At 41.8% G+C, this 24,873-nt stretch overlaps 1 protein-coding gene across 4 annotated transcripts in view; it reads right to left on the bottom strand.

Moving 5' to 3' along the window:
* Positions 1-24,873, bottom strand: part of EVL (Enah/Vasp-like) — a 247,198-nt gene that overhangs the window by 30,577 nt on the left and 191,748 nt on the right. The window lies entirely within an intron of this gene.

The raw sequence follows: 24,873 nt of genomic DNA, 5'->3' as shown, positions 1-24,873 counted from the left end.
TGGGTGGGGGCTCGAGCCGGTTATGCATGGTGTTATTGAAACGGAACCCCTGGATACTGAACCAGGCCCTTGTTGCTGCCAACTCAGAGGGGCAGAAGGGTTATACAAGTGTATGAAAAAAAGATGGTATAATGGAAATTGATTAGCAAGCTTAACTACAGCAGTCTGTACTACTGACAGCAATAATATATTGTGGATGTCTGGGTGTCCATATCTGCATATTCCGGACATAAACACATATAGAATTTACATAATGTACATAATGGGGTGATGTGGCATAAGAGTTTTATAGGCCTGAGTTTTTGATGATCACTGACAGGAGGAAAAGCCAGGAGTGAGTTAAAGAGGACATCAAAAGGTTTTATTGGCACCCATTTAGCTCACCTCACATAATCATGTACTTTCCTATGACACAGCAGATTCTACTGAAAAATTATTTTATAAAAGGTTTAAAAACTGTTGGTACTGTTTGTAAAGACAGGTTTCCTCAGTGTCATTAATTCAACTGTGCTCAAGGATTCAGAGGCTATGTCTACCTGCAGTTGGCCTGTGCTAACCGACTCAGGCTCACAGGGCTCGGGCTGTAGAGCTGTTTCATTGCTGTGCAGACTTCTGGGCTCAGACTGGAGCCTGAGGTCTAGGACCCTCTCACCTCACAGGGTCCTAGAGCCTGGGCTGCAGCCAGAGTCCGGAAGTCTTCACAGCAATGAAACAACCCTGCAACCCGAGTCGGGTGGCATGGGCCAGCCGCTGGTTTTAGTTTGCTGTGTAGACATACCCAGAGGGAGACAAAATCAAAAAAAACTCTTAGCTTTTCTGAAACTCATACTGCTGTGATTTTAAGGCCCAATATCTCACAACTCGCTAGAGCAAGAAACTATGGCAAAGATTTTCAGAAGAGTGGGTGCCTTATATGTTGATGTCACTGAGATACTTTAAAGGGGCCTGATTTTCAGAGAGTGGGTGCTCAGCACTTCGTGATAAACAGGCTGCTTAAAGGTGTCTCAAATTGGGCAGCCAAAGCTGAGGCATACACAAACACTAGTCATTTCTGAACATCTTTCCCCAGAGCTGCATTCCATTAGAAAGCCGGTGGAGAAGGGAGGGGAACTCTTCGCTTCAAACAGGATCAAGTTCCCATTCGTTAAATCTGTTACCAATGCAGGACTGGATACTCCCTGTCCTGGGCCTTTGGCTAGTGTAATTTTGTGGGAAATGCCACAATTTCCAGGGAACAAAATAAAAACATAATGTGGAAAGAATGCTTTTGGTTTTGAAGAGAGCCTTATGGAAAGCTACTAGGATACTTTGGGTTTTAGAAACAGACCTGACGGAGATAAATTAGTGGGCAGAGCATATGCGAGGTGTCCAGGGTACAAGATAAATGCAAGTTATCACATGGTTCTACAGGTTAACACACTGATCTCATCATGGTATTAATGCTAGCAATACACCCAAACAGCAAAGTTTGGATCTGGATCTAAACTCTTACACAATATGACCAGGTTTGGATGAAATATATGGTACCATCCATAAAGTTTTGTTATGGATCCAAATTTCCCTCTAGCTCAGGGATGCTGGTGATCTGGATCCAGGTTTTAAATTCATACACTCTCTCTAGATATATACATACCTGTTATATGTTTCATTAAACATTCATTTGGCTGCAGACATTCTAGAGGTTATGGTTAGATTTTCAGAGGCCTGCGTATCCGTCATCAAGTAACAGGACTCCACTTTGAAAAGCCCTGGTGAGATTTGACGGTAATACTAACAAGGAAATTTCACTTGGGGAAAAAAACCAGACTACCATGCTAACTTCTGCATTCTAATTGGCAAAATGAATGAACACATGCACGTTCAGGCTAAGTGCCAACGTTCATGCAAGCCAGAGAGAAAGAGTGAGGGTGAGAGACAGCAGAAACAACTGCAACTCCTCGAGAATAAACTGAGTCAGGACACCCAGAAATGGTTAATGAACACTGTATTAATCTGGTACATCAGCAAGAATCTTTTTCTGAAGTTAGCTGCCTATGCAAATGAAATAACATGCCTTATTTGGCTAACATGTACATTTGTAGTGCAGAAGAAAACCAGGATCAGACTGTATCAAAATCAAACCAAACCAAAAAAAACCAAAAACCCCAGAAAAGAAGCCAAATTTCTTTTCTTTTCTGCACAATTTTTTAAAGAAGTTGTAACTATTTGTGGAAAGCAGGCTGCAGAAATTCTTCTACGATTGGTATGGAGCAACTCGATTTGCAAGTTGGGCTGAAACTTTCTGCCAGATGAACATCTAGCAAGTTGATTCTACTTGCATATCAAGTAGGTACTCAGAAGCATACAATTCTGCAAACATATGTGCTTAACTTTGACTCATGTTTTTAGTTATGCACATGGGTGTTTGCAGGGTTGAGGCCACAGTTACATCAACTGCACCCTGGACACTGGGATAATTTTAGAGAGCAAATTGCACCTCTCACAAATAACAGGCTCTTTATTCAGGCAGATACTTCGAGTTAATGAAGAAGATGAGATCGGTGAACACACACAAACTTTATGAGCGTTAGCTAATACAGACAAATATAACTGAAATCAGAAAAATTAATAAACGTGTAAGTATAAGAATTAGATAAGTAAAGTGGTTTCCTGCATTTTTCATTCTTACAATCTCCTATTGTTCATACTTACAACTTTATGGGGACCATTTGAAGTAACAAGGTCAGTGGAGAGCCCTGGCATGACCATACTATGGCTTTTGCCATTTTGTGTCATCCCTGGTGATTCACTTTGGACAGAAAAGTAAATGGAGACCACCACAATAAGATGAACCCATCAGTACTAATCAGGTGTTACACCTCTTAATTCACACATTTACATATCTGTGGCCACAGTTAACTAAGTCTCAGCCAGGGCTGGCACCAGCATCCCAAGCATGTGCTTGGGGTGGCACTTTTCAAGGGATGGCACTCTGGCCCTTTTTTTTTTTTTTGCTTGGGGCAGTAAAAGACCTGGAGCCGGCCCTGGTCTCAGCCCCTGTCCATAAGTAGCTTTTCAGGTAACCACAATTAGGGGTTCTAGTTGTTGCCATACGCTAGAGCTAGATGCATCGATATATTTGCATCAGCATCAAACACCTTTCCCAATATTTCCAGTGGGTCAATGCAGGTAACTGTGAGGGTACATGTTGCTCAAAACCCACCTGTGATTTGGTTATTTTCCAACTTAACCCAATCTTGCTGTTCACGTGTTTACAACAGGGCACTTATTGCTAAACATTATAACCCTAGCTCCGTGGCTCTCAGCCTTCCCAGACTGATATACCCCTTTCAGGAGCCTGATTCATCCTGTGGATCCCCAAGTTTCACCTCACTTAAAAATTACTTCCTTTCAAAATCAGACATAAAAAAACTGAAGTGTCACAAGACACTTACTGAAAAATTGCTGACTTTCTCATTTTTATCAGATAATTACAAAATAAATCAACTGGTATATAAATATAGTACTTACATTTCAGTGTATAGTATATAGAGCAGTATAAACAAGTCATTGTCTGTAAGAAATGTTAGTTTGTACTGACTTTGCTAGTGCTTTTTGTGTAGCCTGTTATAAAACGATGCAAATATCTAGATGAGTTGGACCTCTTGGAAGAGCTCTGCTTTCCCCCAAGGGTACGTGTACCCCTGCTTGAGAACCACTGCCGTAGGTCACTTATGCTAAGTCTTGATGCTTCTTATGCTAACAAAACTGTAACTACTAGGCATCCCTAGGCTGCAGCTTATTGGCACACCTAGTCCTTAATATGAATACTCATATTGTATGGTCCCCTACTTGCGTTTTAGCTATACTGGCATCACTTATAACTAATAAAAGCACTTTTATACACAATATCTGAATGAAGTTCTTGAAACCTCTCCAGAATCAGGCTGGGCTCACAGGTCAATAGCCCACACATTTGTAGACAGAAAAACATGGCCAGGTTTTAAAAATCTATCCCTTTATCTCAAAAATCATTCTATGTAGCTCTAGCCCTTCGAGTATGGAACAGACTGAAGTGAATTCTGCCAACTCTATTTTTAATTTCTTTTTTGCTTAATTATATTAATATAACCTGATTTCATCTCCTCGATGAGGGCTCTATATTCCTCTTTTCTGTACATTAACACCCCCTTACATTATTTTTTACATATAGCAGGGGCTCTTATTTAAGATCCTACTTAAAGAGTTTTAATTGGCATCATGTTTTCTTTTATTTGTTAACTGTGTAATGTGCTTAAAATGAAGATGTTTTATTCCTCATTAAAAACACGTATCTGTTGAAACTGACAAATTCTCTATAACATCTTAAGAAATGGCCTTCGTACATATGCAAAAGAAAAAGTCAGATGAGAAGAAGTTATTCAGGATTTAAGCAAACAACTTACATTCTCTCTCACACACATCTTCCATAAAGGTGGTGTGGAATTTACATGTATATTAATTTAAAGGGCCAGATGGTCATTTCAGATGCTCATTGCACATTGTCACAGACCTCAAAAAGTTCCATTAGTTCTCTGTCAGATGTCTTGGGATATTGTGACAATTAATGCTGTAAGTGTAAGATTACAATGTGTCTGCAAAACAGAGTTAAGTTCTCAGATAGAAATCCCTGCACTGTAGGATAATGTAGGAAAGTCTTTGGAGAGAAAAAGATCCTCCATGGCTTTAAATGTTTTCCAACAAACTTTTACTCCTTTTGCTGCACAGGTCAGTTCTCTTTTGCATAAAAAGTTTGTGCTTGACCCAATATCCCCCTCAAGCTACTTTTAACAACATGCAGTGCTTTTGCTATTATTGAATTTTGTAAAAGAATTACATTTTTGCGGTAGTAGCATGAAACTGACTTGATCACTGAGATGCATAATATGTCACTGTCAGTGAAGGCCAGCAAGGAAATGTCAGTACGGAATGACTTAATCCCCTATGCTACTCTGCTCCACTCCATGGTTAGGTGGTGCACAGAGGAAACATGACTATGAAAAACTCTGCAGAAATTCCATACATCCTACTAGATGTGTGGCAAGAGAGGGGTATGCTTAGCAGTGAAAATGAAATTGGACTGGGTGGCTTATTTGTCTCCTCTCTCCTGCAAAATAAAAAGACTGCAGAATGATATTAAAATTTGCGGAAAGATAATGCTGCTCGAACCAGCATTAATGCTTGCTACATACCCTAGTCACAAGGTATCATAAGCATAAGTCCCAGTTCTGAACCTTAGCGTCCAAAATGTGGGTGCCTGCATGAACCCTCCAAGCTTAATTACCAGCTTGGATCTGATAGCGCTGCCACCAGCCAGAATTCCCAGTGTCTGGCGCACTCTGGTCTCCCCAAAACCTTCCCTGGGGGACCCCAAGACTCAGATGCCCTGAGTCTACAACAAAGGGAAATAACCCCCTCCCCTTGTCTCCTCTTTATTTCCTCCCCAGGCTCCTCCCTGGATGGCCCTGGACGATCACCCTATTTCAATCCTTGAAATGCAAACACAGAGAGATCAGTTTCTTTCACCCTCAGTCAGAGTCCCTGCAAAGGTAAGCTTTGCAACTCTGACACAAAGAGATTTCCCTTCCCTCCTGTTCCTTCCTCTCCACCGTAACCCTGGCACAGAGTGAGTTCTAACTAGAAAAAAAATCCAACAGGTCTTTAAAGAAAGCTTAAAAGAAAGAAAAAGACATAAAAATGGTCTCTGTATCAAGGCTGACAATATACAGGGTCAATTGCTTAAAAGAAAAATGAATAAACAGCCTTATCCAAGAAGATATACAATTTAAAACATTCCAGCAAACTACACACATGTAAATACAAAAAAACCCAGTATAAGCCTATTGTTTTTCTACCTTTGTACTCACAACTTGGAAACAGAAGATTAGAAACCTGGAGATAGGAATCACTCTCATAGACGAGAGAGCACAGACAGAACAAAGAACCCACACCCAAAAACTTCCCTCCCTGAGCTTCGAAAAATCTGGTTTCCTGATTGGTCCTCTGGTCAGGTGTTTGGTTCCCTTTGTTAACCCTTTACAGGGCAAAAGAAACATTAACCCTTAGCTATCTGTTTATGACACAAGGTTCACCCTAGCCAGGGGGAACATGGATTCCAGTCTGCATTACTGCCAAATCTGGAGATTGGGGGTAGGCAGCGGTCTGGACATGAGAGCTGGGGGGAAGTCCTTCAGAGGGCTATCTTGGGATAACTGGGGATATTGAGCCTCTGAGGCTTTTGTTGCCATGGCATCCCCACCTACTGGTGTAGACCATAGAGGGGGAACATACCAACTCGGTTTCTTCCCCTCCACTTCCCCCACTGCCTCCCTTAAAAGGATTATACACAAGCATCACCAAATAATTCCAGCTCTGATCTTCTTATATAGGCAGAAATGGCTGTTTTCTAGGGTAATGAGAAACCTTCATTGCAAAACTGACAAAAATTCATCCAATTTTATTCAAAACCCAACATTTAGGTCAGGTTTTCCAATAAGTTTACAAACCTGGACTGAGCTTCTGGTAAACCTGGCGGGATTATCATGGGAAACTGTGGTTCTGGATGAGTTTTGCTTCAAGTTTGAATTCCTTGCAAACCCCTGCAAACCAAAGTCTGATTAAAAGTTTGCAAGGGTCTTACAATCCACAATGGTGGAGTCATACTGCTCTAGTGCTCTCCTCATCCCTGGTCTTGTTTTTGTTTTCTAATGTGCTCTGCCAAAGCTCACACAAATGTTGAAGGCAGGGATTATTTTAACAACAGCCTGATTTTGATTTCATATATGCATGTGCTGCAGGAGACAGATCACAGACAATAGCTTAAATTGAAATATCTGCATTTAACTGCTCACATTTTCATGTGCTTTTTAAATATGAACAGACATGAGCAATGAATGCAGCTGGTAACGACATCCCCATATAAACATCCCTCAAGTTGCAATGTGATTTACCTCCTACCCTGACAGCTTTTGGGAACACCCTCTGCAGGTGTGACTGAATACAATGACTACAGAATATCAGGGCTGGAAGGGACCTCAGGAAATCACCTAGTCTAATCCCCTGCTCAAAGCAGGAGCAATCCCCAACTAAATGATCCCAGCCAGAGCTTTGTCAAGCCTGACCTTAAAAACCCCTAAGGAAGGAGATTCTACCACCTCCCTAGGTAACCCATTCTAGTGCTTCACCATCCTCCTAATGAAAAAGTTTTTCCTAATATCCAACCTAAAGCTCCCCCACTGCAACGTGAGATCATTAGTCCTTGTACTGTCAAAAGGGAATTAGGTTAGCCAGGAACCTTCAGTTCCTACACTGTTTCAGTTTCATAGCTGCTGCAATCTACGTTTTTATCAATTAATTCAGGAGATATATTGCTGGTGTCTGATGTTCCCATGCCTCTTTGATTTGTAATAATTTATTGCATTTTATATGAACATCTTGTGACTGAGCTCTAGGCCTATTTTTGGGTGTTCAGACACTGGAAAATTTCCGTATTAGTTTTGTTCCCCATTTTGTTTGATAACAATTACCCATAATATTTCCTGACCCAGAAAACATTTGCTGTTTTCACATCAGTTCCTGACACTGGCTGGTTTCTTCCTCATCGGCCTTGGCCCTGCGTGCTATTGATAGTCCCAGCAGCACTGCGTCTGGCCTAGTTATAATTTAACAATGCAACTTTCGGGTGCTGACGCTGCTCGCCACCTTTTGTACAGCTTTTGCCTTTTCCCTGACTGAACTAACAGGGCTTGAATGGGAACTCTCTGCAGTATAATACTGTTACCAAGGTTATTCCGACTGTGGGTCTTACTGCGTATTTTTGCCGGTTTCTATTGAACTTTGTCAGTAAAACCTGGCTATTTCATTACCCCTGCACTTTGCCATTGCAGGGGGAGAGATATTGTTATTGGTTTTGACTCAGAAAACTAGTCAGTAAATGAGATCAAAGCTAGACAGCTGTTTCTGAGAGAACTTATGTGCTACTGCTTGCATTGACTCTGAATGGACAGCCTTTGCAGGAAGGAGCCCTCTTATTGTTTTCTGTGAGAACAACCCACAATTTCAAGCAGTGTTTTTCCTAACACAGTTTTTGTATTCTTCTCTTTTGTGTGTGTTTACTGATGCAAGCGCTACCTGACCCTGGACATACTTAAGAAAACAGCAAACCACAATCATTTTTCTGAATATCCATGAACCTGGGTTCAGAGAAACAGGAACTCTCACCTAAGCCAACCATAGTTTTGCCTAGAGCTGGTCAGGAAACAGATTTTCTGTCCTCAAAGAATTTCAAGATTTTGGGATTTTGTTTGGTCTAAAATCAGGATAAAAAGGCAAAATTTTGATTTTTTTTTTTTCAAAACAAAATCCGCCCCCCCCCCCAAATCAGTCAACTCAAATGTGTTGTTTCAGTAAATTCAAAACGTTTCATTTGTTTTGATATTTAATCTAACATAAAATACATTTAAAAACAAAAAGTCATTTCCAGATGAAATAAAAATCAAACCTTTTCATTCAGAAAATGGTAAGTTTTAACATTTTCAAAAATGCTTTCTCCTCCCCCCATCTTTTTTTCTGAACAAAATTTCATCCAAATTAATAAAATGTCATAAAATTTTTTGGCTTTATCAAATGAGAATTTTCCCAACCACTCGAGTTTTGACACTGATTTTTGTAAGTCAGCCCAGCAGCTTCACACTGGAGCCTCCACACCAATACCGACTATGCAGGGGATGGATCACTGTGCTAGCAAAACACAGACAGTGTGGCGAGAGTGGTCATAGTGGTGGGCTAATGACAAGGTCATGGGATCCACATATAAATTAATATAGTGGCCCTAGTTCACCACACAAGTGGCGCTGGAGGATTGAAGCCAATGGGCTCAAGCAGCAGCTGCAGAGGTGCTATGCTGCAGGCCCATGCCCAGGACCTGGGTTGGGGGCTGGATTTTGTCTCCCCAATCACAGCCTCTTCACTTCACCTGAGAAGCTGAGAGGAATTACTTCCTATCTAGGCTCTAAATTAGCCCCTTCACTGTGACATCGGAACACCTCATACACAGCACTTTAGACAAGGCTAGTTGAGACTGGAGCATGGATGAGAGCAAGCTGGCTGAGGTTCAATCAGACAAGACTGAGGTTATGATGGTGAGTTGGCGGACGCAGCTGGAGGAGATGGAAGAGATAAGATCAGTCCCTTTGCCTGAGAGAGTATGTCCACCCTTAGTTACTAGGGTTTACAATGCAGGGGTGATATTAGACCCAAGCTGCTGTTTGAAGAGCATACTACAGCAATGACCTAGTCAGATTTTTACCATCTGCCTCTGTCCAAGAGGTTGGAAACTTTTCTTTCAGATGTGAACTTTGCCATTATTACCCATGCATGTGTGCCTTCCAGATTAGATGATTGCAATCTACTCTACATGGGACTACTCCTTAAAATCATTTGGAGACTGAAGCTGGTAAAGAACACAACAGCTCACTTACTGAGCACTGCATCTTGAGCGAGCACCTGATATCAGTGCTTTGGGATCAACATTGGCTTCCCATCAGTCTCTGAGTGGGGGTTAAGGTGTTGGTTATGACCTATTAAGCCCTAGGGATGGCTTACCTGGGGCACAGTCTGGAGACAGCCTTTCTCCCCGTGTCATACTGCTGCAGCTGAGGTCAGCAAGGGCCTGAGCTGGATCACCCTCATTATTGAAGAGAGGGGTTGGCTGGCAGGGCATTCTCTCCGAGGACTCTAGATCCTCTAGACTGGAAACAGCCCAAATTTGGCAACCTTCCAGACATGCTGCAAAGAGACACCTGTTTGATGGGTTTTTTGGATACTGCTCTCCAGAATGATGAAAGGAAGCTTTTTTGTAGGTGGCTTGCTGGCAGGCAGAGTTCCATTCTGAATTATTTTAATACTGCTGGGGTTTTGTTGTAATATTAACAATGTCACAGGTTACCTAAGGCTTTGTCTAGGTGTTTTCTTCTTATTATGTAAATCAAAGTTATACTGAGACATTAGACACAGAACTTACATACATTAAAACAAATACTGCATGGATGCTTGCTTCCCTAATTGCTTTTAAATAACGTTGCAGGGTAGAACTTGATTTTACACAGCACTTTTCATATTGAATAAATACTATAATATCATCTACACATCTGTGGCACTTTCCCTCTCAGGATGACAAAACACTTTACAAGTGTTAAAGTAGCTTCAGCAATCCTGAGTGCAGAAAAAGTTAAATGACATAATCAATGCTATACTAAGGCCTCATCTACTCAAGAAAGTTTGCCCCAGTTTAATGACAGGTGTGATTTTAAACTCATTTAGTTAAGCCAGTACAAAAGATTGTGTGGATACTCTTATTTTGGTTTAAACCAGACTTACTTCAGTTTAGCTTAGGCTAATTAGAAATCAGTTAAAGCTAACTCAAAGGAAGCTCATTTTAAACTGAAATAAGAGTGTCCATAGAGGTGTTTGCATCAGTTTAACAACTAGCTTAAAATCTGATTTAAATTAAACCTGTGCAATTTTCTCGTGTAGACAATGCCTAAGGCAGAGACAAAGCTGAGAATACAAAGCCTGCAGCCCTATCTGGCAGTTCCCCACTCTAACCATGATACTGCATCCTTTGCAAGTGCAAATGTACACACAAATGTGTGTACAGTTTTATTTAAAAAAAAAGGTGCACGAAAGGATCCATTTTTTGAAAATATGGCTCCTAATGTGCTAAAAGCTCAAAGAGTATTGGGCACGAGAGCAAATCTAGGATGCTCAAAAGAGGAGAATCCCACAATAAAGAAATAGTAGTGAATATACCAGCAAGTTATTGGCCTAGTGTGCTCAACTGCCAGAAGAAAGAACAAGGAGTACTTGTGGCACCTTAGAGACTAACAAATTTATTTGGGCTTATGAATATTAAATCTGTTGTGATAGATACTGTCATAAACAGATAGCTAAGGGTTAATGTTTCTTTTACCTGTAAAGGGTTAATGAAGGGAACCAAACACCTGACCAGAGGACCAATCAGGAAACCGGATTTTTCAAAACTCAGGGAGGGAATGTTTGGGTGGGGGTCTTTTGTCTGTCTCTCGGCTATGAGAGGGATCTTTCTATCTATCTTCTGTTTCCCAGTTGTAGGTACAAGTATAAGACAATATAGGTTTTTATATTGTTTTTGTATTTACATGTGTGTAGTTGCTGGAATGTTTAAATTGTATTTCTTTTTTGAATAAGGTTGTTTATTCATTTTTTCTTTTAAGCAATTGACCCTGTATTGTCAACCTGATACAGAGACTATGTTTATGTGTTGTTCTTTCTTTTTATATAAGGCTTTCTTTTTAAGACCTGTTTGAGTTTTCTTAACGAAGGAAGACAATTCTCTGTGGTTAAGATACGGAGTGAAACCCGTGCACCTCAAGGGAAAGAAGGGTGGGAGGTGAATTGCTCTCTATCTAAAAGTCAGGAGTAAGTAACATATCGTCAGACCAGGAGAGGAGCCGGGATGAGGTAAACAAGGGGAGGAGGTTGTTTTCCCTTTGTTGTGAGACTCAGGGCATCTGAGTCTTGGGGGTCCCCCAGAGAAGGTTTTGGGGAGACCAGAGGGAGCCAAGCCCTGGAATCCTTGGCTGGTGGTAGCGATATCAGATCTAAGCTGGTAATTAAGCTTAGAGGGTTCATGCTAGCTTCTCATTTTATGAACGCTAAGGTTCAAATCTGAGTAGGAAGCTACGACAGATACACACACAGTGAGGTAAGTATTAAAACAATTATCAGTCATTGTCCTGGCATAGGAATTTCTAGTCCTATACATTAGTGGTTTAATTAATTACGTAGAAGAGAAAATCATGAGGGAACCTGTGAATTTTGTTTGCTGTGAACACAATAAAGATGCCTCTGTGATAAAGTAGATTCTGAAACTAAGCAGATGTAGGTGCCCTGTGGTAAGAGATACTATTCATATTTAATACATTAGGGACACTGGTCAAGCCCACTTCATCCTAGCAGCATCTGCCCAGTCAATATGAGATACGGTTACCTCTCACATAAGAGTCAAGCAGCTAAAACAGGACTGCAAAGAATACAGAGGAAGATTGTGCTCTCACCTAAACCAGTACAAATCTAGAGTGCTTCCAGTTCCTGAAGTCAATGGAGTGACTCTGGATATACATCAGTGCAACTGAAATCAAAATTTTCCTCACTGCAGAAGGCAAAGTTTTTGGTGGTTCTGTACCTTTTCCATGTGACACTTATCTTCATTAACCTCCCCTCCCCCAGAAGAACTAGTATTAAGAAACACAAACTTTCCTGTCCATTATGCTGCAAAAGGACAGTACTAGATTTGTCATTGTATATTACTGAACATGAAAACCACTGTATGGACACAGCCCTTTATGAAACGGGCCAGGGCCTGATTCTGTGCTTGTACTGTATAAAAAGGAGTAGATCCATTGAAGTAAATGGAGTTATATTGGTGTGTAGTAGCAGAATCAGGCCCACGGTGTGCATAAGCTGTGAAATAGTGAGGGATTGGTGAGATGAATGCAGAAAACACATTCAGCAGAGTTCATGGCAAGGTGGAACCGGAGCACCCCAGGAGTATTATTTTGCTGTGTAAAGCCCTGAGCCAGAAACAAATAATTCAGCAACTGTTCAATTATGTCCTAATGAAATACAGGCTAATACAGGTTTGCCACCTGTTACTAGAACACTGAGCAGTGGAACAACAGTTAGCAACTCCTTCCTGCTAGGAAGAGAGGCTGAAACTTTGCTACATTTATAGAAATGCCCTTGTTTCCATAGACGGCTTTATGGAACATAAGCACCTCAATCAGTTAAATGTTAAGTTACATTTATGGCAGGACCATCAAAAGGTTCCTAAGAGAAGTTTACTAAATCATAGATTGTGAGTGTTTAGCCTATGGAAGACCACCTCCTTTTAAAAAACAAAGTCACTCTGCTCTGGTTAATTAATTCTGGGACGAGGGTTCCTTTGGATCTGGCTTCATTAACACATCCACAGAAGGCGGCGGCAGCACAAGAAGCCAGTAATATCAACGTAAAGGGTTCAGAAATCATAAGTCAGGCCCCACAATCATGAGACTGACTTAAAACTCATGAGATTTTAGAAAAAGAATATTTTGGTTGTTTGTATCTCTCTTGTGGCTTCTGAACCTTTAGGGTTCATGTTTTCAAGCTGTTTTCCTGCAATGAGGAATGCTAGAATTTTTTTTTTTTTTTTTTAACAAAAGTTTTTTCCTCCCTGTGTTTGCTTTAAGAAAAACAGCAAACCTGCAATAAAATCAAGAGAGCTGGCAACACTCAGCGCCTTGCCTTCCCTTCCCTTCCTCTATATGAAGGACTGGCCCAATCAAGGAGCCCAAGCAAGTCTAATGCAGGGGTTCTCAGGATAAATTTTTGGGTGGCCTCAGAGTGCGGCCACCAACTCTGGCTGGTGGCTGCTTTCACACTTTTTCCTAAAATACTTAATTAACTTTAGCAAAACCAAACAAATATGTGCACATACACATCCAAATCATTGTAATTTATTTATTGCCAGCTATTAAGTCTTTTGTGAAAAGTGATATTAACAAACATACAAGTATCAGTTTTCACAGCAGACTTATTCAGCCCTGGCAAACCTGGGGACAAATTAAGCCCTGCATGGAGGGTTGGGGGAGGCAGCAGGGGCCAAGAGTGATGGAGGTGGTTAGGGGAGGCAGCAGGGGACTGGAGCCTGAAGCCCCATGGCCACAGCCCAAAGCCCTGCAGCCGGAGGATGGAGCCCAGGGACAGAGTCCAAAGCCATGCGGCCGGAGCCTGGGGCTGAAGCCCAAAGCATGAGCCCCACCGCCCCTGGGAAGGTGAGGAACTCACCAGTTGCTTACTTCTCCAGCGTTGTGCCCCAGGTGTCTCCAGAGGAGGGCAGGGCCAAACCCCTGATGGCAGGCCCAGCAACCAACACCAAGGCAGTGCATCCAAGAGCACCTGGGAACAGGAGGGGCCATTACTCCCCACCACCACCACCACCCAGGAGGCTGTGGCCACAAGAAAAGCCCCTGGTGGGTGAGAAATGCTGGTCTAGTGTGAGACTCTCCAAAGAGGCTGAGGAGCAATGGAAGCCAGTAGCCCACTCCCCACGTGCACTGAGGCCCGAGGAGCCTGCTCCATGCAGGGCAATGCATATCATGCCTCAGCTCAGCAATCACACTCTTCCAGAACCGCAGAGCTGCCTCCCTGAGGCACAACACCTGCAGAAGAGCCAGCCACGGCAGGCACCACCACAGTGCCCTCACTGAGGGCTGTGCCTTGCAGTCAGCACATAGTCCTTAATGTTTGAATTAAATCAATTATTTTGCATTATAATTGCATATACATGGATTTTATTTTAGTGCATACCTGAACTGTTTATTTTGCTTTGGTAAGAATGGGCCAGACTCCTGTATGGTATAACGGTACACCTCTTCCTCGATATAACGCTGTCCTCGGGAGCCAAAAAAAATCTTATCGCGTATAGGTGAAACCGCATTATATCAAACTTGCTTTGATCCACTGGAATGCGCAGCTCTGCCCCCCGGAGTGCTGCTTTACTGCCTTATATCTGAATTTGCGTTATATCGGGTGGCGTTATAATGGGGTAGAGGTGTATTAACTTAAGAGGAGCTGCAGCAGGAGTCAATAGGCCTAATGTGGCTAAGAAAATAATACTGTGCAGCCTGATTCTGAAACACGGGCAGCTTTACCACTGGCTTAAATGAGTGCAGGACCAAGCCCTGTGTGACTGACTTCCTCTTGTATAACATAAACGTGATATGTTACAAATGTCAGCTGAAATACAGTGGAGCAAGACAGTGGGCTGGTCTACACTACCGGGGGAGGGGAGAAGGAGAAGACTGATCTAAGTTATGCAGCTTCAGCTACCTGAATAACATAGCTGAAGTTGATGCACTTAGATCTACTTACCGCGGTGTCTTCACTGTAGTGTGTCGACGGAAGATACTATCCCGTCAATTCCCCTCGTGCATCTCGTTGAGGTGGAGTACCAGAGTCGATGCTAGAGCGATTGGCGGTCGATTTACTGTGTCTATAGTAGACGCGATAAATTGACCCCCGCTGGATCGATCACTGCCCCTCGATTTGGCCAGCAGAGAAGCCCAGTGCGTATGTGTAATTCCAATTAAGCCTATGGAGTTATACCAAGGATGGGCCTTCAGAATTTATATTTTGGTTAATCAACAGTTTATAAACGCCAGTGATTGATCACCTCTCTAGTTTTGCTTAACATACACTAAGATTTATAACACCCTGACAGAGAAAAGCATGGTGCAGTTATATTATCTATCAGAGGCACTGTGGGCTCATGGATGGGGCATTGGCTTGGGAATCAGGAGACCAGCATGCTACTCCCAGCTTACTCACTGGCCTGCTGTGTGACCTTGCATAAATCATGCCACTTCTCTGAGCCTCCATTTCCCTTTCCAAATGCTGTTTTGTCTTGTCTATTGAGGCTGTAAACTTTCTAGGGCAGGAAAAATCTTTTAGCATGTACTTGTACACCAGCAAAGCCCCTCTTGTCCCACAGCTCAATACAAATACTGTATTGCAGTACAAATAATTAATAATAAGAGTGCAGTGAAAAAGGTACAGTGAACTTTCATTTGTGGAAAAGACATTGGACAATTTTTGACCAGACTTTAATCATAATTCTGCATTAGGATCAGCGAGCACAGACGCCTGCCCAGTGTCCTATTCAAGCCAATGGGACCATACTGACAGGTGCAGGGATCTGGAGGACTATTGCAGGAAAATGGCCTTAGATTGGTATATATTGTGATGGGGCAAGGCCAGATGGCTACAGTAAAGTACTGAGAAACAGGTATGTTAGCCCCAACCTAAACAAATCCCTAGGACCATGGTAACCAAATGGCAGTTGCTCCAGGTTAATCAAGGCACCTGGAGCCAATTAAGATCTTTCTAGAAGGCAGTGGAGAACTTTGATTAGAACACCTGCAGCCAATCAGGGCAGGCTAATCAGGGCACCTGGTTTTAAAAAGGAGCTCACTCCAGTCAGGCAGGGGGGAGCCAGAGGAGAAGGAGTGCGAGTGAGGAGCTGGGAGCAAGAAGGCAAGGAGCTGAGAGTGAGAGAGTGTACTGCTGGAGGATTGAGGAGGACAAGCATTATCAGACACCTGGAAGAAGGTCCTGTGGTGAAGATAAAGAAGGTGTTTGGAGGAGGCCATGGGGAAGTAGCCTAGGGAGTTGTAGCTGTCCTGCAGCTGTTACAGGAGGCACTATAGACAGCTGCGATCCACAGGGCTCTGGGCTGGAACCCGGAGTAGAGAGCGGGCCTGGGTTCCCCCCAAACCTCCCAACTCCTGATCAGACACAGGAGGAGTTGACCCACACTGTGGGGAAGATCACTGAGGTGAGCAAATCTGCCAAGAAGCGCAGGACCCACCAAGGTAGAGGAGGAACTTTGTCACAAGATCCAGAGATCACATATGGTTTTTCATGTTTGAAGCTGAGTGTGCCTTGTAAGTGCAACTTTGAACAAATTACTACTCCAAGATAAAAAACAAAACAGGCCACTCATAAAAAATATTAGGAAAAATGCTAATTTAGGACTTGACCCAGCTCACACTGAAGTGAAAGGCAAAACTTTCATTTGCTTCAATGGGTGCAAGAACTGCCCCCCCTCAATCTAGATACATTCCTTAAATGGTTTGAATTTCTACAGCCTAAGGGCCCAATCCCTCAACTCCAATGAAGTCAAGAGGAGTGGAGTGTGCAGGGCAGCTTCCAGGAGAAGCTCAGCACTTTGTAGGAGGAGGACATAAAGGGTATGTCTCCACTGTGACCCTACCCGCCTCACCCACCCGAGCCCAAACGTCTGCACTGCAATTGTATAGCCCTCCAGATTGTCCGAGTCAGTTAACCTCTCTTTTACTGCAATGTAGACATTATCCTAATAGTTAAAGATGGTATAAAATGCTGTTCTTGATCATACTTTGGTACTGTTAAGATGATGCTCTAATTCCATTGGTACATAAGCAAAAGGATATTTTAATGCAGTAAAAAAAAGGAAAGAAAGAAACAAACCAATGTGCTGCTAAGAGTAATTATTATACACTGTACACTATAGATTTCTCCTGGTTTAACAGCCCTGTCAATGTAAAGGTCCAGTTGGTTGGATCATTTCCATCAAATAGTAACTCCTCAGCATTTTAGTACCAATCTACCGAAATTAACAAAACAAAAGACAAGAAAACAATGAAATACAATTGAAAGCATATGAACTATTTGCCACAAGAATCTGATGGAAGTGCAGAATGTTTCCATTTTAAAATGCACTCATGTCAAACCTATACAATTTGAGGAAATACCGCTCCCCTCTCCGGCAGCAGTTCACGTCAGAAAGAGGCATGCAAATCAAGGTACAGCAGATTAAAAAGATTCCATCACCTACACGACATTCTGCAAAGGATGACGCAGTCACAGTGGCAGAGGCAGAAGCAGTGACAAATCCATTCCCTGCTGACCATAGTATAGCAGCGCCTGCTTTAGAACAATCCTCTATGCAACTTTCTCATGATCAGCACTTACCTACCATCCCACTACAGGCCAGGTTACACCAAGTGTAATCAATACACCACTATGTTAGGGAACTGGGCCTCTCCATTTAAATATTTAATCAGACCTTCTTCCTAACCTATCACAATGTTTGAATGCTGAACTTCATCATCTGACACATTGTCTGGACAGTGAGAAGAAACACTGCTGAAATAGTATTGCAAAAACCAGAAATAAACTGCAGGCACTGGACCACCTTGCTCCAAGCTTTACTGACTTTTCACGTGCAATTAATTAATACATTAATACATTATTAAGAGCTTGTGAATGACAAGAGAAGCCAATACATACTGGTGAAAATGACTGTGTACATATTGGATCAAATTTCCCTTGGTGTCACTTGGGGTTATGCAAGAGATGAATTTGGACCACTAGGTAACAGCTGACATGCTGGATTTAGAATTAAATATATATTGTTTCAAATCCCCATCTGCTCTCTCTCAGTTCTTGTCTTCATCATCCGATCATTCCAGTTCTCCTTCTGATCCTCCCCAATCATCTCTTTCCTCCCTTTCCAATCTCCCTGCTACTTCTTCCCTATTCAAATGAGGCAGATCCCTCAGAAAGGACTCCTCTAGAAGTTAATGGGTCATTTGTGCGAGGAGGCTCTGCAGAATATTTACTCTTTGAGTGTGGTTACACTGCCACTGGGAGTGAGCCTCGCAGCCCGGGCAGACAGACTCGTGTGAATAAGGCTCTAGCTCATGCACTAAAAATAGCAGTGTGGATGTGGCTACACCAGCAGAGGCTTGGGCTAGTCACCCAAGGCTCTGGGTCTGAGCTTCAGTGACTAGCTTGAGCCTCCACCAGTGCTGCAATAGCCAAACTACTGTTTTTAGTAGTTGCAGTGCACACGTACCCCTGTCTTCTTTTCCCTATTATTCTCTCATCCAGCCTCTTTTTTCCCCTTTCCCCACCAGTCCTTTTTCTGTCTTTTATTCCTTCCCGACTTTTTATTATTCTATCTACTGTGATTTCACTTGCCCCAATCCCGCATTTGTTACACACTAGGCCAGATCCAAAGTAGTATAAACTGCTCTAATTTACACTAGTTAGTGAACTGGCCCCTAGAGTTTAATGGGTCTTTTGCATGTCATATCTACTGCACAGAGACTGAAAAGTTCTTGGTACAGTTAGAACATGTGAATCACCTGTTGGAGTCAATTATTTCACTGACTGGAAATATATCAAACAGAACCACTCATCACTCCTGATACCTATTTAGTACTACTGACGTGCGCAGTCTCTAAAGAAGCTCCATCCTTGGTATGGTATATGGAATATTCTCAAACCAAGTGGGTGACATCTGTAGACATCTGTATGATCAAACTGCGTATTTTTTGTTTTCCAGTGTTTATTTCTATTAACTATTTATATCCCACTGTCAGTCTACACTATTATAGTTCTGCATTGGGCATCATTAAAAACTGGACAGTTACCACCTGCTGTAGTTAAATTCAAAACAGCATGTGTGTTATTGGGCAGTTACAGGGAAATCTGCCCATTAGTCAACTTTTTTCACAAGCACCTCTGTGCTTGCTCCTATGGTGCCCCTTCTCCATGGAAGGAAACCCCTATAAAAATCATCAGAGCCTCTACCTTATCCTTCTTCAAATCTCTGTAAAAATCACCTGTGCTATGATGCCCACAAAACCCTTAAAGTTTAGGCAGCTGGTGTGCTACAACAGCAGCTGCTTATATGAATCATAATTGCCTCAAGAGGCTCCTATGCTCCATTGTGTTTGTTGTATCCATTTATCTCTTGTTATATACTTAGGCTGTCAGCTCCTTGGGGGAAGGGACTGTCGTTATCTGTTTGTCCAGTGCTCAGCACAATCGTGCCCAGATCCCTGAATGGTGCCTCCATGCAATACTGTAAAATAAATCATGATGATAATAATAATAATAATAATAATGATAGAAAAAAGCAAAAAATACTATAATGATAGATATTACAGTGCACTGCATGCCCAGGGTTTTGCATAATTACACATTCATCATATGAAACACTTCCCTGTAAAATAAAATTGTTCATATTATTATTATTATTTATTATTATTAATAAATACTTTTATATACTCTATGTCACATTAGGACAGGTGCTTCCAAAGGTTTTTCCTGGAAGAAAAGAGCATGTCATTCAAATCATTGCCCCAGTATCCCACGGTTCGAGGCATTTCCATCTTCTTCTTACATTTCTTTGTTTCCCTCCGGCACCATGCAATGAAGAGAAGCATCTGGCCAATGGAAAATATCAGTACCGATCTCTAAAGCACTGACCTATTCTGCTTTGCCACTGGAACAAGCTGGCTCTCTCAATAGTAACACAGCACAAAACAAAGGAAGGCAATTCACAAAAATAATAAGGAAATCTATAAAAAGCAGAAATCCACAACTATACTTCATCACAGATTTCAGACAAAAAAGAAAGCAGCTACTAACTGCCTGTCTGTAGCTTAACTTGCCAAGAAGCTACACACATGTTTCCTTTGCTGCTGAATTTCCCTGTTACACTTTGCGGTTCTGTTTGCAAAGGGGTTAAATGCATCCACAGCTAAAGAAAACAGCTGAAAATCTCTCTATAGCCAAGGCAGAGCACAGAGGAATCCTGGACTGATGTGAAGAGGATCAGCAAACTACTACACAGCCCCCACTCTCAACCTCCACCATCAGCTTCCACTCTGAAAGCCTCAACAACTGCTACACAAGGAGCATGAGGTGTTCTATCCTCATGCACCACTGACAGGGGACAGACATGAGTCATGTAGCTTAATACACTCGGAGAAGTCACTCAGATACTAGGGCGATAAGGATGATATAAGAATCTAAACAGAGTAGAATTCAGAGGTCTGACCAGAAGTTGGGGGGAGGCACCATGCCCGCACACATTTCTATTCTCTTTGAGGTTGTTTCCACCAGAAAGAAACAAAAACAATCTAACTGAGACCTGATACAGCATAATACCGGATCCTGCACTACTGAAGTCAATGGATGCAAGATCAGCCATACACGGACTGGTATTGCTTATGAGCAGAGCATCTCATCCTCACGACCTGTGGAATCTCTTTGCTTCCTCTCAGGAGCCTGAAGCTTGAGAATCTCCTGAGACAATTTTAGAGATAACTATGTGAAACTGGAATTAAAGTGGTGAGCACCTATCAGTAATTAGAGAGTAACTTTTTTTCCAGAGAAGTTATGATGGTCCCAAACCAAGCAGTATAACCCAAAAAAATTCAAAGTGAAGGTTACACTTCAATGAGGTTACGATGAAGGCATTTTAGTGTTTGTGATACAACAATAGATTAAACTGGTTTTTAGACATATTTGCTATTCATTTTCCCTCCTTTCCCATGGTGTCACTGCATGGCAAAATTGTACACAAAAGGTGGTGATTGGCTGAGATACTTCTGATGTCACAATGGCCCCACTTAAGGGTTACCTAAGCTATTCATCTGTCCATAGTCTAGATAAACATAATTAAATACAATTATTAATAATTTAACTTGATTACAAACCAATTTCTTCAAAAGATGGCCTATGCATAAGATTTTCATTAATTTTAACTATTTGGAAAGTTTGAAGAATCTGTGCTGTAACATTATTAAGATCACTATCATTAAGAAGCATAAAGAAAAGACTGACATGCTACATTTTTTAGAGAACCCAGTTTTAATGAATTTTAACTCAAACTAATTAATGGATGTTCTTGTAAATTCTCAGAAAATTCATTCTGTATTTAAAGAGCAAATGCTGTAAATATGGGAAAATTACACTTTATTTTTCCACACAAAACAGGCTGAATCCCAGCTTTAGCTACAAAACAGAACTCCAGCTTAATGAAGGAGTCATGACCAGCACCTCCATAATTCTGGGGCAGGTGTCAGCAAGGGTGACTCATAAAATATTGCAGCCTCATGTATCCATAATTGTCTTGGTGATTAGTCAACAAGCCGATCTAGAGCTGGATGCAAAAATTAGTAACTACTGAGGAAGAATCACCAGTCAGTATCCTGGCTACTGAGTGCACAATTGGGTGCACTGTTCTCTCCAATATGAAATGGTCTTGTAAAATAATTACGTCATCTGAGTTACACTGATTATTTCATTGGTGAATACATCCCGGACCTGATTCAACTCACTACATAGAGAGATCTCCCACTGACTCCAATGAGACTTTTGTTGGCAGAATCAGACCCTTCCTGTGATGTAAGTTGGCTTATCAATCATTTGGGTTTTGCTGTTAAGTTTGCTGATTATTATATTACTCCTCAATATTTCTGAAAGGTGATTTGGTAAGCAATTCTGAAAGGTAACTGACAAGGTATATGCACTTCACTCCCAGCAAAGAGAAGGAGGAGCTACTGAACTTCCTGAATCGGAGTTAAAATAGCTGCCATGTCCTGAAGGTTTGCACGAGATACGTCCACGTTCAAACAAACATACAGAAAAAGTTTTAGCTCAATCACCTGAAATATAGCAATAGTTGAACTATATGTTCTCAGTCAAGTTAGGCAACAGCAGTGCAACAGTTAATTTATTACTATTTGAAATTGAAACTGTCTGTGGCTATGTACAAGTTTCTGGTTGCTTAAAATATTCTCAGTGTCTGTCTGATTATGCTATCAAATGTTACCTTGCCTAAGAAAACTGTTCCAGGTACCAATGCACCAAAAGAAACAAACAGATGTACCTCAAGAGACTCATTTGATTAACATGCTAGCTAAATCATACACATGCACTGATGACCAAATTTGCCATATGCTGTGATCTATCATTCAGTCTACAAGTTCTCAGCAAAACGTTTTGATGAGTCAAAAGCACCTATTCTTTGAAAGCATCTTTTGACTAAAACTCCCTGAATTTCTTTAATCTAAGATTTATGTGAAATTGCAATAATGACTGGAGTTCTAAATGGATACATTCATAGAGATTAATTATAGGTTTATAACATTCTGTCCCTTATGGGCATCCAAGGATTTGAAACCCTACACGGTATTATTAAACAAGAATCATGCGCATTAGCTTGAACCACCAGATGCTGCTGTAGCAGAGACAGAGAGAGAGAGAGAGAGAGAGTGTGTGTGTGTGGTTGGAAGCTTAAACTAGACAAATTCAGACTAAAACTCAGATGCAGTTTTTTTAACTGCAAAGATAATGAACCACTGGAACAATTTACCTAGGAATGTGAATAACTTCCTTAAATAAATACTATAGATCAAAGAAAAGTCATTATGGCCTTGATACACAGAAATTACTGGGTGAGATTTCTCTGGCCTGTCTGATGCAGGAGGCCAGACTAGATGATCATAATGGTCCCCTCTGGCCTTAAAGTGTATGACTCTAGAGGGCTGTCTTCCGGTAGGTGAGGACTACCAACAGCCCAGAAGCTGAACAGGGGGCCACTGGAGATTCAGCTTTTCAGTCACAAAGACAAGCTGCCCCCACTATGAGACATGAGATATTTTATTAAAATTAACAATCTCCATCAAATTGAGACAACAGACCACCGCCGAAGGGCAGTTCCTTTCCCCAATTTTTTTTTTTAAACACTAAAGCCGCCCACAGAGACCGCCTTCCAGCACCAGTATGATCCAGTGACAAGTTGCTCCCCTGCATTGTGACTCCTGTGTGCTGTGTGCTCCCTGCATTATCTACCTGCTTCCTGCCCCACATTTACCAGTTATTGAGGGAAGCAGAGGATTCTCCCTTGGTATGCCCCCAGCATTTCTTTGCCACTCTGGAAACCAAGCCCTCATTTGAACTGAAATAATTTATATTTGAGAAACAGCTGACATGACGAAGCAGGGCTAACAAGGCCTGCAAACAGCGTGTGGTGAAAAGCATTCCGAATGCTATCATCAATGCTGGGGCAGGCAAGCCAGCTAAGACAAACCACAATGTCCTGCACTGTTCTTGCACCAAACATATCTTACACCGAAACACACAAAGCAAGTGCCAGCCTAGTGAAGGAGCAGAGTTGAGTTCACCTCCTGAGTCAACCTAACACATCTGAGCTGCTCACAACTGTGCAATTTTGTATTGCATTGATGGTGTTCTTAGTCTGTCACCCAGCCTGAACCACAAAACACGTCTGCCTGTCCTAGTTACCAAATGATCTGAAATTAAGCACAGTCATCTGCCCTAGCAGCTGGTTCATTGATGAGAAGAAGAGCTCCAGTCTGCTTGCTGAACCGCATCTGTGCAGGGAACTGAGCACGGAGCACAGAAAGCCTTTCAGTGCAGAGCTGTCTTGTCAACTTCAGTAGCACAGAATGGCCTAAATATGTCTGATTTTTCCTCCCAATTTTGCTTCCATTCCTCATTGTCCTGCATATTTATTTTTCATGAATAGCTTTTTAAAAAAAGTATAGATGTTGGAGTTCTGACATTTCAAAGGGGGAAATAATAATAAAAAAGACTGCTTTGTGCAAATCAAAATGAAGCTGGGGCAGGCACCTGTCATTTTTTATTTCTCTTTATCTACAGTGTTGCATAAATAAATTAACAAACACATAATAATAAATTACTTTGTTTCTGAGGAAGCGCCCAAATTATTAGCACAGGAAAAACTGTTAAAATCATCTCAAGAGTAATACTTATCATCCCGACACATACAAAGTTAGATCTCTAACTAACTGCGATGGATGTCATGCATTTTTTTAAGCCAACATCTGATCTTCAAACATAGCAAGCACTTCTGAGATTGCTTTGATGTACACTGAATTGTATCTTTTTTATTTATTGAGGAATAACGATCCCCGTACCATACTGTATCTTTCAGCTGAACAGAGGTTTAGTTATGATCTGTTGTGGTGAAAGTAAGGCTACGTCTACACTGCACGATTATTTCAAATTAGCTTCAACCGATATTACAAAACAGATCTAATAAAATTGGTTTAGCGCGTCCACAGTGGGATCTCCCTCCAAACGAGGGATAGCGCTAATTTCGATAGTGATAACTCGGATTAGGGTTCGTTGTGACGGAAATCGACGTATTGGCTCGGCGGCATCCCCAGTCAGCAACTGACCGTTGGACAGCAATCTGAACTCTGATGCAGCAGGCAGGTAAACAGGAAAAGCCACGCGAACTTTTGAATTACATTTCCTGCTTGCCCAGCGTGGAGGCTCTGATCACACGGCTGGCCGATGCAGTCTGAAATCGAAAAAGAGCTCCAGCATAGACGTACGGGAAAGATACTAGACTGATCGCTGTTGGGGAGACAACTCTGTTGTATC

Source organism: Chelonoidis abingdonii, chromosome 4 (genome assembly GCF_003597395.2).
Source record: "Chelonoidis abingdonii isolate Lonesome George chromosome 4, CheloAbing_2.0, whole genome shotgun sequence".
Taxonomy (NCBI): Eukaryota; Metazoa; Chordata; order Testudines; family Testudinidae; genus Chelonoidis; species Chelonoidis abingdonii.
Note: the sequence above shows the minus strand (reverse complement) of the source record. Positions and strands in the feature narration are given on the sequence as shown.